Source organism: Bos grunniens, chromosome 1, assembly GCF_055505025.1.
Source record: "Bos grunniens cultivar Pamir isolate PY7600 chromosome 1, Bosgru_T2T1.0, whole genome shotgun sequence".
Lineage (NCBI taxonomy): Eukaryota > Metazoa > Chordata > Mammalia > Artiodactyla > Bovidae > Bos > Bos grunniens.
The window spans coordinates 74,167,675-74,181,939 of record NC_141165.1 but is presented as its reverse complement, the minus strand read 5'-3'; the positions used below and the strand labels follow the sequence as shown (position 1 = coordinate 74,181,939).

At 39.7% G+C, this 14,265-nt stretch overlaps 1 protein-coding gene across 8 annotated transcripts in view; it reads left to right on the top strand.

Annotated features, from left to right (window-relative positions):
- ABCC5 (ATP binding cassette subfamily C member 5) overlaps positions 1–14,265 on the top strand; it is an 82,232-nt gene that overhangs the window by 3,389 nt on the left and 64,578 nt on the right. The window lies entirely within an intron of this gene.

Below are 14,265 nucleotides of genomic sequence, written 5' to 3'. Positions count from 1 at the left end.
ACCATTATACTTCAGTCTTGTACTTATAATTGTTCCCTCCCTCTGCCTCTGTTGTCTGCTTTTAAAAGGTGACTGGAGATTCTCATTCAGATTTCAGAGCGTACTTGGAACAATTCTATATTGGTGGAGGATAATCAGTTGAAATTTTCAAGAAAACCTATGAGTGTAAAGGAGTCTTTAGTGAATAATTTCCTCCGAGGGAAATAATGAATATGCATTTTAATCTGGAAGAAACATCTTCGTCTGGGGAAAAATTCTTGAATTGCAGAAGTAATAAGAAAGAATGGGGGTTGCTGGGTAGGAAGTTGAGGTTTGTGTTCCTGTATTTGTTCTGTGAAGGCAATGGCACCCCACTCCAGTACTTTTGCCTAGAAAATCCCATGGACAGAGGAGCCTGGAAGGCTGCAGTCCATGGGGTCGCTAGAATCGGACACGACTGAGCGCTTCACTTTCAATTTTCACTTTCATGTATTGGAGAAGGAAATGGCAACCCACTCCAATGTTCTTGCCTGGAGAATCCCAGGGACGGCAGGCCCGGTGGGCTGCTGTCTATGGGGTCTCACAGAGTCGGGGTCTCACAGAGTCGGACATGACTGAAGCGACACAGCAGCAGCAGCATGGCTCTATAGCTGACACTGGAGTTTCATTAGCCTGACCTTACTTGTCCCTCTTTGCTACGTGAAAGCTGTAGCCTTATTAATCAACATTTTCTCACTGATGGGTATTTTCTGTTTCGACTGTCTGTGGTACAATGCTTTCCTATTCAAGCTTAACTTTGGAAAAACATAGATTCACTGTAATCAGTGTCAAATCCTTAAGGTCCCAGTTCTGTACCGTTTCTGTGTCCTTTTGTTCAGACTTTATGTTAAAACACTTATTGAATATCTTTTGAATGCTTGACATTTAGTATAGCACTTATACTGGAAAAAGTCACAGAGAACGAATGAAGTGGGGATGCTGTCAAGCTGTTAAGTCATCTGTGTCTTAGTGGCTTAGGAATTAAAATAGTATCAATTGTAGAACCTAACTCATGAGATGCCTTGAGTATTAAATGAGCTAATACATATAAAATGCTTAGAATGGTGCCTGCCACGTAGCCTGTGCTCAAAGAATGTTAGCTCTTAGAGCTAGTGCTATGCTAAGTCACTTCAGTCGTGTCCGACTCTGTGCGACCCCATAGACGGCAGCCACCAGGCTCTCCCATCCCTGGGATTCTCCAGGCAAGAACACTGGAGTGGGTTGCCATCTCCTTCTCCAATGCATGAAAGTGAAAAGTGAAAGCGAAGTCGCTCAGTCGCTCAGTCGTGTCTGACTCTTAGTGACCCCATGGATTGCAGCCTACCAGGCTCCTCCATCCATAGGATTTTCCAGGCAAAAGTACTGGAGTGGGGTACTTAGAGCTAGTAGTCTAGGGCATAAGAGGTGTGTAGGAAAGTTCTACATGTCATGCTAAGGAATATTTTACTATGGGCATAGGGGAACTACTGGAAATTATTAAAAGGGTTTTTTTCTCTTAATTTTTTATTTGGAGATGACTGTAGATCCACATGCAGTTGTAAAAATAATACAGAGAGATCCCATGCATACTTCATCTGGCTTCTCCCAGTGGTAACTTCTTGCATCCTATGGTATAAAATCATGACAGGATATTGATTGACAAGGATAACATGCAACCACTTTATTAAGACTTTGCCAGTTTCATGTGCACTTATTTGTGTGTGTTCTATGCAGTTTTTTCACAAGTAGATTTGTATGACCACCATCACAGTCAAGATACAAATCAACTCCACCAAAAGGATGTCTTGTGCTCCCCTTTTATTTTTATTATTTTTTTAATTTAATTTTATTTTTAAACTTTACATAATTGTATTAGTTATGTGCTCCCCTTTTAGAGCCACAGCCTCCTCCCTTGCCCTCTCCCCTAGTCTTTGGCAACCACTCATCTGTTTTCCATCTCTGTGATTTTGTCATTTTAAGAAAGCTGTACCAGTGGGATTATATAGTATGTAACCTTTTGACATTGAATTTTCTCACTCAGCATTATTCCCTTGTGATCCATCTATTTGTTGTGTATCAATTGTATTTTCCATGTTATAGATAGACTACAGTTTGTTTAACCATTCATCTGTTGAAGGAAATGTGGGTTATTTCTAGTTTGTAACTATTATAAACAAAGCTGCTCTGAACATTTGTGTATAGGATTTTTTGTGAATAAACCTTCCATTTCTCTGGGTGAATTCCAGGAGTGTAATTGCTGGGTCATATGGTAAGTGCGTGTTTAGTTTTATCAGAAACTTCAGTACTATTTTTTCCAGAGTAACTTTAATTTTACATTCCCACCAGCAATGTGTGAGTCATCCAGTTTCTCTGCATTCTTGCCAGTATTTGATGTTATTAATTTAATTTTAGCCATTCTGATAGGTATGTCTGATATCTCATTGTAATTTTACTTTGCATGACCTAATAGCTAATGCAGTTGAGCTGAGATTTTTAAGACTTCATTTATCTTAGGAAGATTAATTTTCAGGCAGTATATGAAAAATGTGTATGAGAGAGAGAGAGAGACAAAATACAGGGAGCAGCCTGGAGCCTCCTGTGCCAGCCCAGGTGAAAGAGGCCAGGGGTCTGGATCCAAGTCTAATAGTGAAGATGGAGGAGAGGGAGAGACTTAGGGGTATTTCGGGAAGGAGGCAGGGAGACATTGGGGTGCCTGTGGTAAGGCTGTTGATGGGCATATGGGGAAAGGAGAAGGAGGTGAGCATGAGTTTACTTTTGAACATGTGGAATTTGCGGTGCATCCAGATAAGGTGATCAGTAGATAGAGTACAGATGCGGAATGGAGCTGGGACAAGTTTCAGAGTCGTTAGTGCATCTGTGTAGATGAAGCCTTAGTGAGCAAGCTTGCCCATGCCTAGCTTGTAAAAGAAGAAGAGATGGAACCTGGAAAGATAGAGCGTGGTCCTGTGACATTTCTGAGGACAGAGGCCCTGTCCATTTAGTTAGAGCAGAACTGACATTCGGGTGTGCAGTGGCAGCAGCAAACTTTTCCTCTGTGGGTAGAGAAGTCACTGTTGTGCCTTGTGTCCTCTAAATTATTAAGTCAGGCACCAGACAGAATGTTTCCTTCATGTGACTCAGCCTCATCTTGAAGAAACAGGAGGCTGATACCAACCACTTTTGTGAGATCTCAGGAGTCCACATGAATTTAATTTTCATTATCCTTTGATGTTTCCTAAACTTTTAAATATGAGTATTGTTTTCTGTTTGTTTTTTTTTTTAACCATATCCTGTAGCCTCTGAACTTTTTTTGTTTTTAACTTAAACTGTTTCTTTTAATCAACTTTTTTCTTTTTGCTCAGCCTTGACCTAAGGAATAGAATTATAGGTTATATAACATATTTTTTTACACATGATAAAAGGCATATATAATGATCAAGTGTTTTTAAAAATTCACATAACACCTAGAATGTTCTTGCATATTATCTATCAAAACTCCAGATTTCATAGATACAAATACATCTTCAACTTGTCTCGTATGTTAGCAGTTTGCTAATAGGAAAAAAGCAAAATGACAAATTTCTGGTTCAGCCATGGTATAAAAATGGACAATTTAAGTATCTGGGAAGTGGAATGGCTATAAAAGCATACCATTTACCTTTTTTAAGAATGTAAGTAGATAATTGGGTAGAGATTACAGTTTCGTGTCTTATGATCATAGCCATTGTTTTTGTATTAGTTAGTAGAGATGAAATCTGGGACAAGACCTCCCAGATGCCAGTTCTGCCTATTATTATCCATCAGAAATGAAAAACAGTACCTCCCAAAGTAACAAAAGATAAGGATACATTTGTGGCTCTTAATTGGAAAACAAGATTTTATCCACCACCATTAGCCTTTGATAGGTTCAGTTTAACATGGACACATGAAACTGTCAAATAGAAGTCAGAAGTAAAGCACCAAGTATTAAACGCATTTTAAACAAGTTGGTGATTTTCTTTCTTTCTTTTTTTTTTTTTGCTGTCAGCAAAGTTGCAGAGTATATTGTTTGCCCCTTTCCTAATATTATGACCAAATCTTTTGGAATACTCTTTGGGAAAATTGCTCTAATCGTTCACACCTTCAGATATTTGTATCACATCTGCTTAGAGCTAGTTAAAATAATGCATTTTCACACCTTCCTTTTGTTCAAGACTATTGAGGTAAAGCTTGTGGCCACACACAACTTCATGATTTGCAGACATCCTTTAATCCTGAAGTGCTAATAGGGGTGCCTTCTGGTGCTGTTAGTTCTTTGAGCCTAAGTACTAATCTTGGCTGGTGTTAGGCGGCATTATTTCAACTAACATGAAGATTTATGTCCAGACCACTCCTTAACACTGTTCCCGTGTCTGAGGCGTGACTCTCTTTTGAACATAGCTCCTTTTCTTATAATTGCATTCAGATATGTACATGTTGACCACATAACTCTACCAACTCTGGTTGGTTTGTTTTAAGATGTGATATATATTCTTTTTTTTTTTTTTTAATTCAGCAAACATTTGAGCACTCTCCAAGATGAACACACAGCCCTGAATGAAGTGTTCTGGTGCACATGATGATAAATTGAGGCTGGCCCTGCCTAACCTCCCTAGAAGCTTCAACTCATAGTCATGTATGTAGATTACTAAAATCTAGATGCTGTGGAATTTAACAAGAAGAAAAGAATTCTTCAGTCTCTCAGATCAGGGAAGATTTCAGGAGGTAGAATTTGGTTGGAGACTTGAAGAACAGGTAGAATTTGGAGAAATGAAGAACATGCCTGGTGGAAGAAAGAGCTGTGGGTAGGACCAACAAGCTGTGGGTAGGCCAACCAAAGAACTGTTGGCTTTGAGCATCAAGTGTGAAGTCATGGATATAAAGGGCTAGATCATGAGTTTCAGATGATGTGTTTTTGTTTTGTTTTTTTTTTTTGCTAAATCTGCAGTTTATTTTGGTAGGTTTTTTCCTCATTTTAAAAAAGGCCAGTGAGGTTTTTTGTTTGTTTTTCAAACTTTTAATTTTATATTGGAGCATAGCTGATTAATAATGTTATGATAGTTTCAGGTGGACAGCAAGGAGATGATGTGTGTTCTTGAATAACAGGCCAAGGAGCTGGTGTTTTAGTTGCTTCAAATTAAAATTGAAGCAAAAACAAGACAAAACTCTGTGATACTTTTATAAGCTTTTTTTTTTTTGGTGGTGGTTTTCTCACTGTGCTCAGGCTAAAGCCAAGGGTGACTGTTTTTTTTCCCTAGCATGTCTAATCTAACTAAGAAAGGAGGAAACATGCAAAATAAGGAGTAGTCAACTAAAGTTCATGTGCCTGTACTACTTTACTCTTTTTGTCCCTTCTGTCAAGTGTACCACTAGTGGGATTTGCTTTCTACCCATGTTAGAATATTTTGCCTCTAGGCAAAGTAACAAAGCAAGTATTCACAGAGTCCAGTGACCTTCACCAAGTGTCTCCTTTAGTTCTGTGTCCGGCTGACACTTTAGTCTTGGTTGGAGTACTTGTGATTAGTGAGTGGAAGAACTATTTGGGTGAGCTCAAGTTACATGCTAGAGACAAGGATGTGATTAGTAATCTCTTACCAAGAAATAGGATTCTAGGATATGTTATTATGAAAGGATTATGGTCTCTTACAGAAAATGTGCAAATTATGGAAGATTACAGGAAAAAATAAAATCACCCTTAACACCTCTACCTAGGGACAACTATTGTTGTCATAAAATAGTTTTGTTTAGCACTTTAACAAAATTTGACTCTGAAAGCTCTTCTTTATGGATGAAGGGTATGTGAATTTTTCTATGCCCTTGTGTTTTCAGCGTCAAAAATATTACCTGTGAGTCTCCTTGCTGTTAGGAAGGAGAGCGGGGTGAAGGAGATTAGTATTGCAGTCTCTGCGTTATTTTTCTCTTGATTGGTACTCAGTGACTCAGCATATTTTCTGGACAGTCAGTAATAGGATGAGTAAGAACACCTGCCTCCCTGCCCCCTTTTCCCTGAAGGCATCTATAAAGCTTTATAGAGCTTAGTACGGTATGATACGGTCTCTGGCCTGGTGCCAGATGTTGGTCTCCAATAGCAGCCTGGAGCTCTCTGGTGGGGATGACAACAGTGCTGCCATTGGTGCAGAGCCCGGGTGGCTTTCCTGCATGGTGACTGAGTCTAGAGCCCGCAGGTCTCCTGAGGTTGGTCTGCTGCCTTGATCATGAGCTCTTTTACGCCATCTGCAGCGTGGCTGCTGCTTCCTAGCTAGGAAATGCTGCTTAAGGGAAATAAATATAGCTTGTTGGCACGAGTTAAAGGAGCTTTCTGTCAAAGGGAAGAAAAGTATTGGAACTAGCAATGTATTTTTCAAGCAATTTTAAATACTCAAGCCTTTACTTTGTTAAAATCTATAACTTGGAAGTGACAAATGGTTAATGAAAACTTTTTCAATGAAACCTGGGTTTTGCTTTGAGGTAGCCTTGTACTGGGGCTTCCCAGGTGATGTGTTGGTAAAGAAACTTGCCTGCCAATGCAGGAGATGCAAGAGACATGGGTTCGATCCCTGGTTTGGGAAGATACCCTGGAGAAAGAAATGGCAACCTGCTCCAGTGTTATTGCCTGGAAAATTCCATGAACAGAAGAGCCTAGCAGGCTACAGTCCATGGGGTCACAAAGAGTCAAACGCTACTGAGCATGCATACGCAGCCTTGTGCTAATGCTTTCTAAAATGTCTCACCATTCTGTCCCTCACTTTCTCGTAATCAAAAATTAAAAAGGCCAATGCCAGGAACAGGGAACAGGGCCTCTGTAAGTCTTTACAATAGTTGAACCTCTCAGTATCAAAGTTACAGACTAATATGAAGATAACTTGGTGCACAAAAGTCCACTAATTAGTAGAATTAATCTTATTAAGTCGATCCCTTCCCTCCTTACCCCCCTTTTTGTGAGTTAACCTATTTAGATAATTAGATGCCATATTTTTTTAATTATTTAAGATTATTTTCTAAATTAGCTGTTCAAAGAATCAACTCTTATTAGATATCAAATAACAATTTCTGTTGACTAAAGCAGGTATGATGTTAAGCAGTTACTTAGTTTCCTTAAATGTATTCTCACAGTGGAAAAATAGGCAAACTGCCCAAATATTCACCTTTACTTTGCATTTCACCATTGTCAGCGCTTCCAGCCTGCTCTGCAGTACAGGTCACATAATGGACCCACTGATGTCTTATCTGAGGCATTTAACACAGGCACACACAGTACTGGGCACTGAAGGGAGTTTCATTTACAAATTATATTTTGGCTTTTTTTTTTTTTAAGCTAAAGCCTGAAAGTCTTCAAGGGATTTTGTCAAATGTAAAATACCAACATTTTGTTATCTACACTGGTGGCTCTCAGTTTAGGCTGCATGTTAAAATCACTTGAAGAATGTTAAAAAAAGATACTAATACTCCAAACAAATTAAACCGGTCTCTGGGGTCACGCTCAGGCAGTCAGTGCTTTTTAAAGCTGCCCTGGTGATCCTAATGTGTCACCAGCGCCGAGAACCTCTTCCCTAGATCTCACGGGATCGTCTCTTCTATCCCCTCAACCAGTGGGGCTCCAAGTGTTTCCCTTTTCTTCTTCTGAGATTTATTTTCAGTTTATCCTTTGAAACCTTATCATTGTAATAACAAAGTTAATCTCATCCCCCGATGTAATAGGAACTTGGGAAAAGTTTCTTGGAATTTAGCTTATGAAACAACTGAAAGCCCTCCAGTTTTTCTCCTGATTCTGGGGTAATGCTAGATTATGAGGTGCGGAAAAATACCTGTGTTACCGTGATGGTAATAAGGTATATCCACTGGTTTTACGTATTTACACTTGTGGATTGTATTAATAGCAGATCCTGGACATTAGGGTAACTCAGCCTAGTTACAAATGACTGAGCTGGGGTACAAATTAATCCATAGCCACTGAGCAATAAGGCTGAGGTTAGCAGGTTCCCCAACTCTGACTAGTGAGCCATTTCTATTTTATTATGCTTCCTTCCTGTGAAGGTTGCATTCTGAAATTTTGCTGTCCCTCTAGACTGAAGTGGCCACTCTCTGGAATTTCTTAAGGGAAATGCTTGAGATGATCAGGATCTTGTTAATTACACATTGGAATAAGAAAGTGCTGAGAATTGGGGGAATTGTCCTTTGCGGTGTTAACTTATTGAGGAGAGGGAGGATGGGGAAGCCTGAAGTCAGATGTTCTTGGAAGGGCATCAGCTTTTTTCATTTCTTTTTAAATTTAAAATAAAATGTAACTTTCTCTTTAATCTTGAACATTTTGAGTCTCTTTGAAAACTGTATCTTTGTAACAGCTTCCCTTAAAAGTTTGTCTTTCTAAATGTTTATAGTAAAGGCAGCTGCAGGAATGGGATACCTACAGAAAAGCTTTTACTTGAGCCAGAAGAGTTTGTAAGAAGAGGCTATCCATTCTGTATTTTTGTTAATATCTTGTGAATTGAGGAGAAGAATATGCCCTAGGCTCTTGAGGCAAGTCCATTCTGATTGTGCCCTGAGGGCCACTTTCTTTGTAACCTTTAATCCCCTTGGAAGCTGAGAGGCACACCTGGTTGGTTCCTCAGCCCCTGGGCTTCGTTCAGAAGGCTGCCCTGCTGTTTGCTTTGAGGAAGGGATTGTTCAGCCTGAGGAATGACCATTGGTCCTTGGTATCCTGTCCCAGGCGTCTCCGGGCAGGGGGAAGCCCGAGGTTGCCCTGTCAGCAGACATTCCACTCTGGCAGCCTGTTAAAATGAGATGAACAAACTAGATAAGCAGAAGCCCTGTGGTGTAACAGTGAGCCTGTTATCACAGCCCTGGGGATGGTCTTGGAGCACAGAGGAGGGAGGGTCCCTGTGCAAATATCTCTGTTTGCTTATGGATCGAAAGTTCCTTGCTTTCCTCACCGGACGGGCATATAAATGGCTCTGTGTTTCCCTGACCTTTATTTGAACAGTGGCTGAATCTAAATTTCACTGTCCCCTTTCGGTTCCCCAGCGTCCTCACCCTGCTCCACCTCAGAGTCTCCTAGCCAGAGTCCTCAGGAAGATACAAACAGCAGCAGTAATTTCTTTGTTGAATGTTTTCTCAACTCCTGGACCAATCAGTATTTTTCCCTTTGGAATGAATCAGCTGCTGTTGGACGCCTTCTGTGGCTGCGTCCTCTGTCCATGGAGAGCCCTTCAGTCTGCAAAGCTCTTTAGGAGAAATACAGAAAAATTAGTGCATCTCAGGAGAAGCCTTAAGAAGTTACTTCTAAAATTGACTTAAAGCATTGTAATATAAAAAACAAATAGGCCATAAAACACATTTCCCTAGGTCAGCATACACCGAATACTAGCATGTGAGCCAAGTTTAACTCTCTTGGACTACCTTAGCGCTACTGACATTTGGGGGCTAAATCCTTCTTTGTTGTGGGGGCCTGTCCTGTGCATGGTTGGCTGTTCGGCAGCATCCCTGGCCTCTACCCACTGAATGCACAGTTATGACCAAAATGTCTGCAAACATTACCAGATGTCTCCTGGGCAAGCAAAAATCCTCCTCAATTGAAGACTACTAGGCTATACTGGACTGTGAAGAAGGCTGAGCACCAAAGAATTGATGCTTTTGAACTGTGGTGTTGGAGAAGACTCTTGAGAGTCCCTTGGACTGCAAGGAGATCCAACCAGTCCATTCTGAAGGAGATCAGCCCTGGGATTTCTTTGGAAGGAATGATGTTAAAGCTGAAACTCCAGTACTTTGGCCACCTCATGGGAAGAGTTGACTCATTGGAAAAGACTCTGATGCTGGGAGGGATTGGGGGCAGGAGGAGAAGGGGACGACAGAGGATGAGATGGCTGGATGGCATCACTGACTTGATGGACATGAGTCTGGGTGAACTCCGGGAGTTGGTGATGGACAGGGAGGCCTGGCGTGCTGCAATTCATGGGGTCTGAAAGAGTCGGACACGATTGAGTGACTGATCTGATCTGAGGCTATACTATCCAACACTGTAGCTGCCAGCCAAAGGCAGCTGTTGGGCCTTGGAAATGTGGAAAGTCCAAATTGAGATCTGCCATATAGAACACACGCACCAGGTGTCAAAGACTTAGAACCAAAAAAGAATATACCTTATAATTTTTTATCGATTACATGTTTAAAAGATACTATTTTGTATATATTGGGTTAAAGTATGTTCTTATGGTTAATTTCACCTGTTTCTCTTCCCTTTTTAGTGTGGCTACTAAAAACATTTAAATTACATTTGTGTCTTATGTTTTTTTCTGTTGGACAACATTGCACTGGAGTGTCAATCTACTGTGGTTTAACCATTAATCTTCTTATTAAGCATCTAGTCCCCTGTATACCATGGGTTTAAATTATGTCTTTTCTTGGGGAGAATTTTCTTTCTACAGTAATATTATGGAGACAGAGCATGTCTAAAGTGTTACATGTGACCAGTTTGTTTCCCTGACTACCTGCCAGCAATCACTAAAAATCCAGTCAAGGTTCAGATGTATGTTTTTCTTATGTTTCCCTCTTTGTTCGCTTGGATTTTATCTCTATTTCTACTGATATTAAGGTATGTATAATTGTATCTTAAAATTTAAGTTTAATTTCTTGCTTGGTGACATTGAATTTAGAGGCTGAGAGATGGACACTTTTGAATCAATTTAGTAGACTATTCTGGATTTTGAACTTTTATAAATACTAGACTATAACTTGCATGAAAGCAGTGATTTTGAGCTGTGAGTCTGTTTTTTCCCTCCTGTTTCCACACCCAGAGCTGTGCCTGGTGTGTTGTAGGTCCCTCAATAAATACTGAATGAATGGATAAAACATATGTTTTTCAGTAAAAGCTGACTGTTCAAAATATTATGTTAGTTATCTGGTCACTTTTTTAGTTGTATTCTCCTTTTTCTTGTGCTAATTTCATTACACAGAAAGTTTTCCTTTTTATATTCAAGCCATCCATTTTGCCTTCGGTAAGTTTCTGACTTTGGAGGCAGATGGAGACTATTTTCCTTCCATCATTGTGCTAAAATGCTATTTAATTCTCTTCTGTTTATTTCACCATTTTAATGTAACTTTGAGGGTTAATCCCAGATGGATTAATGTATGATATGAAACATGAGTCTCAGTTCATCTCCAGTCTGTTTTTTATTTGTCCCAATGATATCCACTGAATCATATTTCCCTACCCTGTTATGTTATTTATGTGTTCATATAGCAAGCCTATATAGCTTGAATATATAGAGTCAGTTTTCTTGGTTCATTTCCATTTTTAATTCAGTCAGTCTTAGAATGTTGATAACTTGCTTTACAGAAAGTTAATATAGTAGAATATATTTGTTTTTACTTTAAATAGACATTTTTTTTCCCCTCGACTTGCTTGGCCAGGTAAACTTTTTTGGAAAGCCTAGAAAGAAAGAGAAGTTAGGCATCCAGCCAGACACAATTAGACATTTGTGACATCTTTGCAGTTACTAGCAGGTGATATAAATATGCTTTTACTTTATTTTAAAATATCAGTCTGTAATGTATTCATCTGTTAGCATCTTCTCATCTTTGGTTGAAAAACCACCTGGAAGTGCACTTTTGCGATTAAGTAAACTCATCTGTTTATAGTCTAGTGTTTGTGATTTTGACTTTGGAAAGTACTATTTGCTTATAATGAGGTTAATTTGGAGAGTCAGAGTTTATTTTAATCTAATACTCACCCTGGGGAAGAGAGGAGAGCTGGCTGTCTATAAAGATATATCCGAGGTCATCTTATACAGTAATGATTTATTTGCTTGTTTTTTCTTTGAAAGGCACATAGCTTAGTAATTAAGAGCCTCAACTCTGGAGCCTGGATTCAATCTCTGCTTTTTAAAGATCTCTTCAAATCTCTGTTGTTACTTCACAGTTTCCTCAGCTGGAAGACAGGGGAATGAGAGTGTCTACCTCATAGGGTAATTGTGAGAATTATAAGAAGTTAGTATCTGTAAAACATTTAAAACAATGCCTGGCACACAGTAAATGCTTTATTGGTTTGTTATAAGTTCGTTTGTCCACATTTTCCCATCACCTTCAAGTAAGCAGTTATACTAGTCAAGAGATCTGGCTGCAGACAAAGAAGGCTGTCCTAACTTCCTGTATTTCTTGCTAATGTCCCAGAGTAGATGGGACAAAGGCAGCCTTGGGTTGACAAAATAGAACTGAAAGTACTAAAGCTAATAGAAGTTCTCTTTTGCAATATCACTGGAATGCACATTTTATAATGAGTAATTAAGCAAACTGGATATATGTCTAGTTGCTGGGAGCTATACTTTTTAATCCTATAATCCCACTGGTGGAATTTATCCTAAATAATCCAGAAAGAGAAAAATAAACTACAATTGTTTATTACACGATTAATAATACACAGAAGATTAGAAGTGTATTGGTTAAGAAGATTTCTTAGTGGTATATCATGTAGCTTTAAATGATGATAATGCAGACTGTGGAGCAATATTGAGATATTCTAGTTGACATTTGAATAATAGGTGCCAGGCCCTGTACTGAGCCAGGGACCAAGGATACAAACAAGAGTTAGTCAGCCTGCCCTCCAGGAGCTCTTCTCTTGCCAGAAGCATCCCACTGCAGTGGCGTAGTACAGGGAAGACATAGGAAGGAGGAAGTGAATTCCCTAATCTTGAAACAATTAGGCAAAGCTAAAGGAAAGAGGAATGGTTGAGATAGTCCATAAGATTTATCAGGTGGATCAGTTGGTGTGTAATTAATATGTATTAAATGTTTGTTTAATACTTATACCCAATATTTTGCTAAACACTTTTCATTATCCCATTCATTCTTCTCAATACTTTGTGGTCTTCCCTGGTGCCTCAGCTGGTAAAGAATCCGCCTGCAATGCGGGAGACCTGGGTTCGGTCACTGGGTTGGGAAGATCCCCTGGAGAAGGAAGGGAAAGGCTACCCACTCCAGTATTCTGGGCTGGAGAATTCCATGGACTGTATAGTTCATGGGATTGCAAAGAGTCAGACATAACTAAGCCATTTTCACTTTAATTCATTCTTTTCAACACTTTGTGGTAGGTGCATGTACCATTGTAAAAATGAGTAAGTTGAAGCTTAAAGTGACTTGGTAATATGCAGAAAGTTGGTGGCAGAATCAGCCTGTGAGCCCATATCTTATCTTCTAAAATCCACGTGCAGGGACTTCCCTGGTGGCACAGTAGATAAAACCCACCTGCCAATGCAGGGGACACGGGTTCAATCCCTGGTTCAGGAAGGTTCCCATGCCACGGAGCAACTAAGCCCATGCTCTCTAGGACCCTCAGGCCACAACTCCTGAGCCTGTGTGCTGCCACTACTGAAGCTTGCATGCCCTAGAGCCCATACTCCACAACAGGAGAAGCCACCACAATGAGAAGCCCTCGCACTGCAATGGAGAGTAGCCCTCGCTCGCAGCAACTAGAGAAAGCCCACATGCAGCAATGAAGACCCAGCATAGCCAAAAATAAATATATAAACTAAATTATAAAAATAAGAAAATAAAATCCCTATGCAAAACCACTATACTTCACAGAGGCCTCCAACTATGGGAAAATCCCACAGTGGCCTAAGGAATATAAATACTTTAAGATCATAGAGAGTATAGTTTTATTGGAGTAAGGGGGTTTTGTGTTGATTTTCTTGATAGTGTTATTTTATCATTCAAGAATTCTTGCCAGGAGCTAAACACCTGCTACTTATTGTTTTGAGAGTCCTGTCTTTGAAGGAGCTGGGGGCAAGTATGGAGCAGGACTTGAAACAGGATTCTGCATGGATCCTATCATCTCCAACAAATATTTCACTGTTGTCATCTAGGCAGTGAGTAGGATACGGCAACAAGATTGACAGTTTGAGAAGCAGTTTAGGAAAGAATAGCAAAAATATGATGTGACTTATTAAGTGGGTTGCTTAGAATGGTAATTTTCAATTGTCTTAGATCAACAGTATTGACTTTTCCATACCCATATGGTGGTCATTCCTACTCCATGTGTTATTATTATATGAAAATATGAGTATTAATTCAGCCACTTTTTCAACTACTTTTATGGGGTTTTTCTTTGTCAGAATAAAATTATACTGAATGCCTTGTATGAAAATCAAAAACAGTACAAGAGCCCTCAGTCTCTGATACATCACAGGCATTTTCTCATGCTGGTGTAGTACTCATGATATGCCTGGGCGAGTGAAACCTTGCCTGCCTGCTCTCATCTGA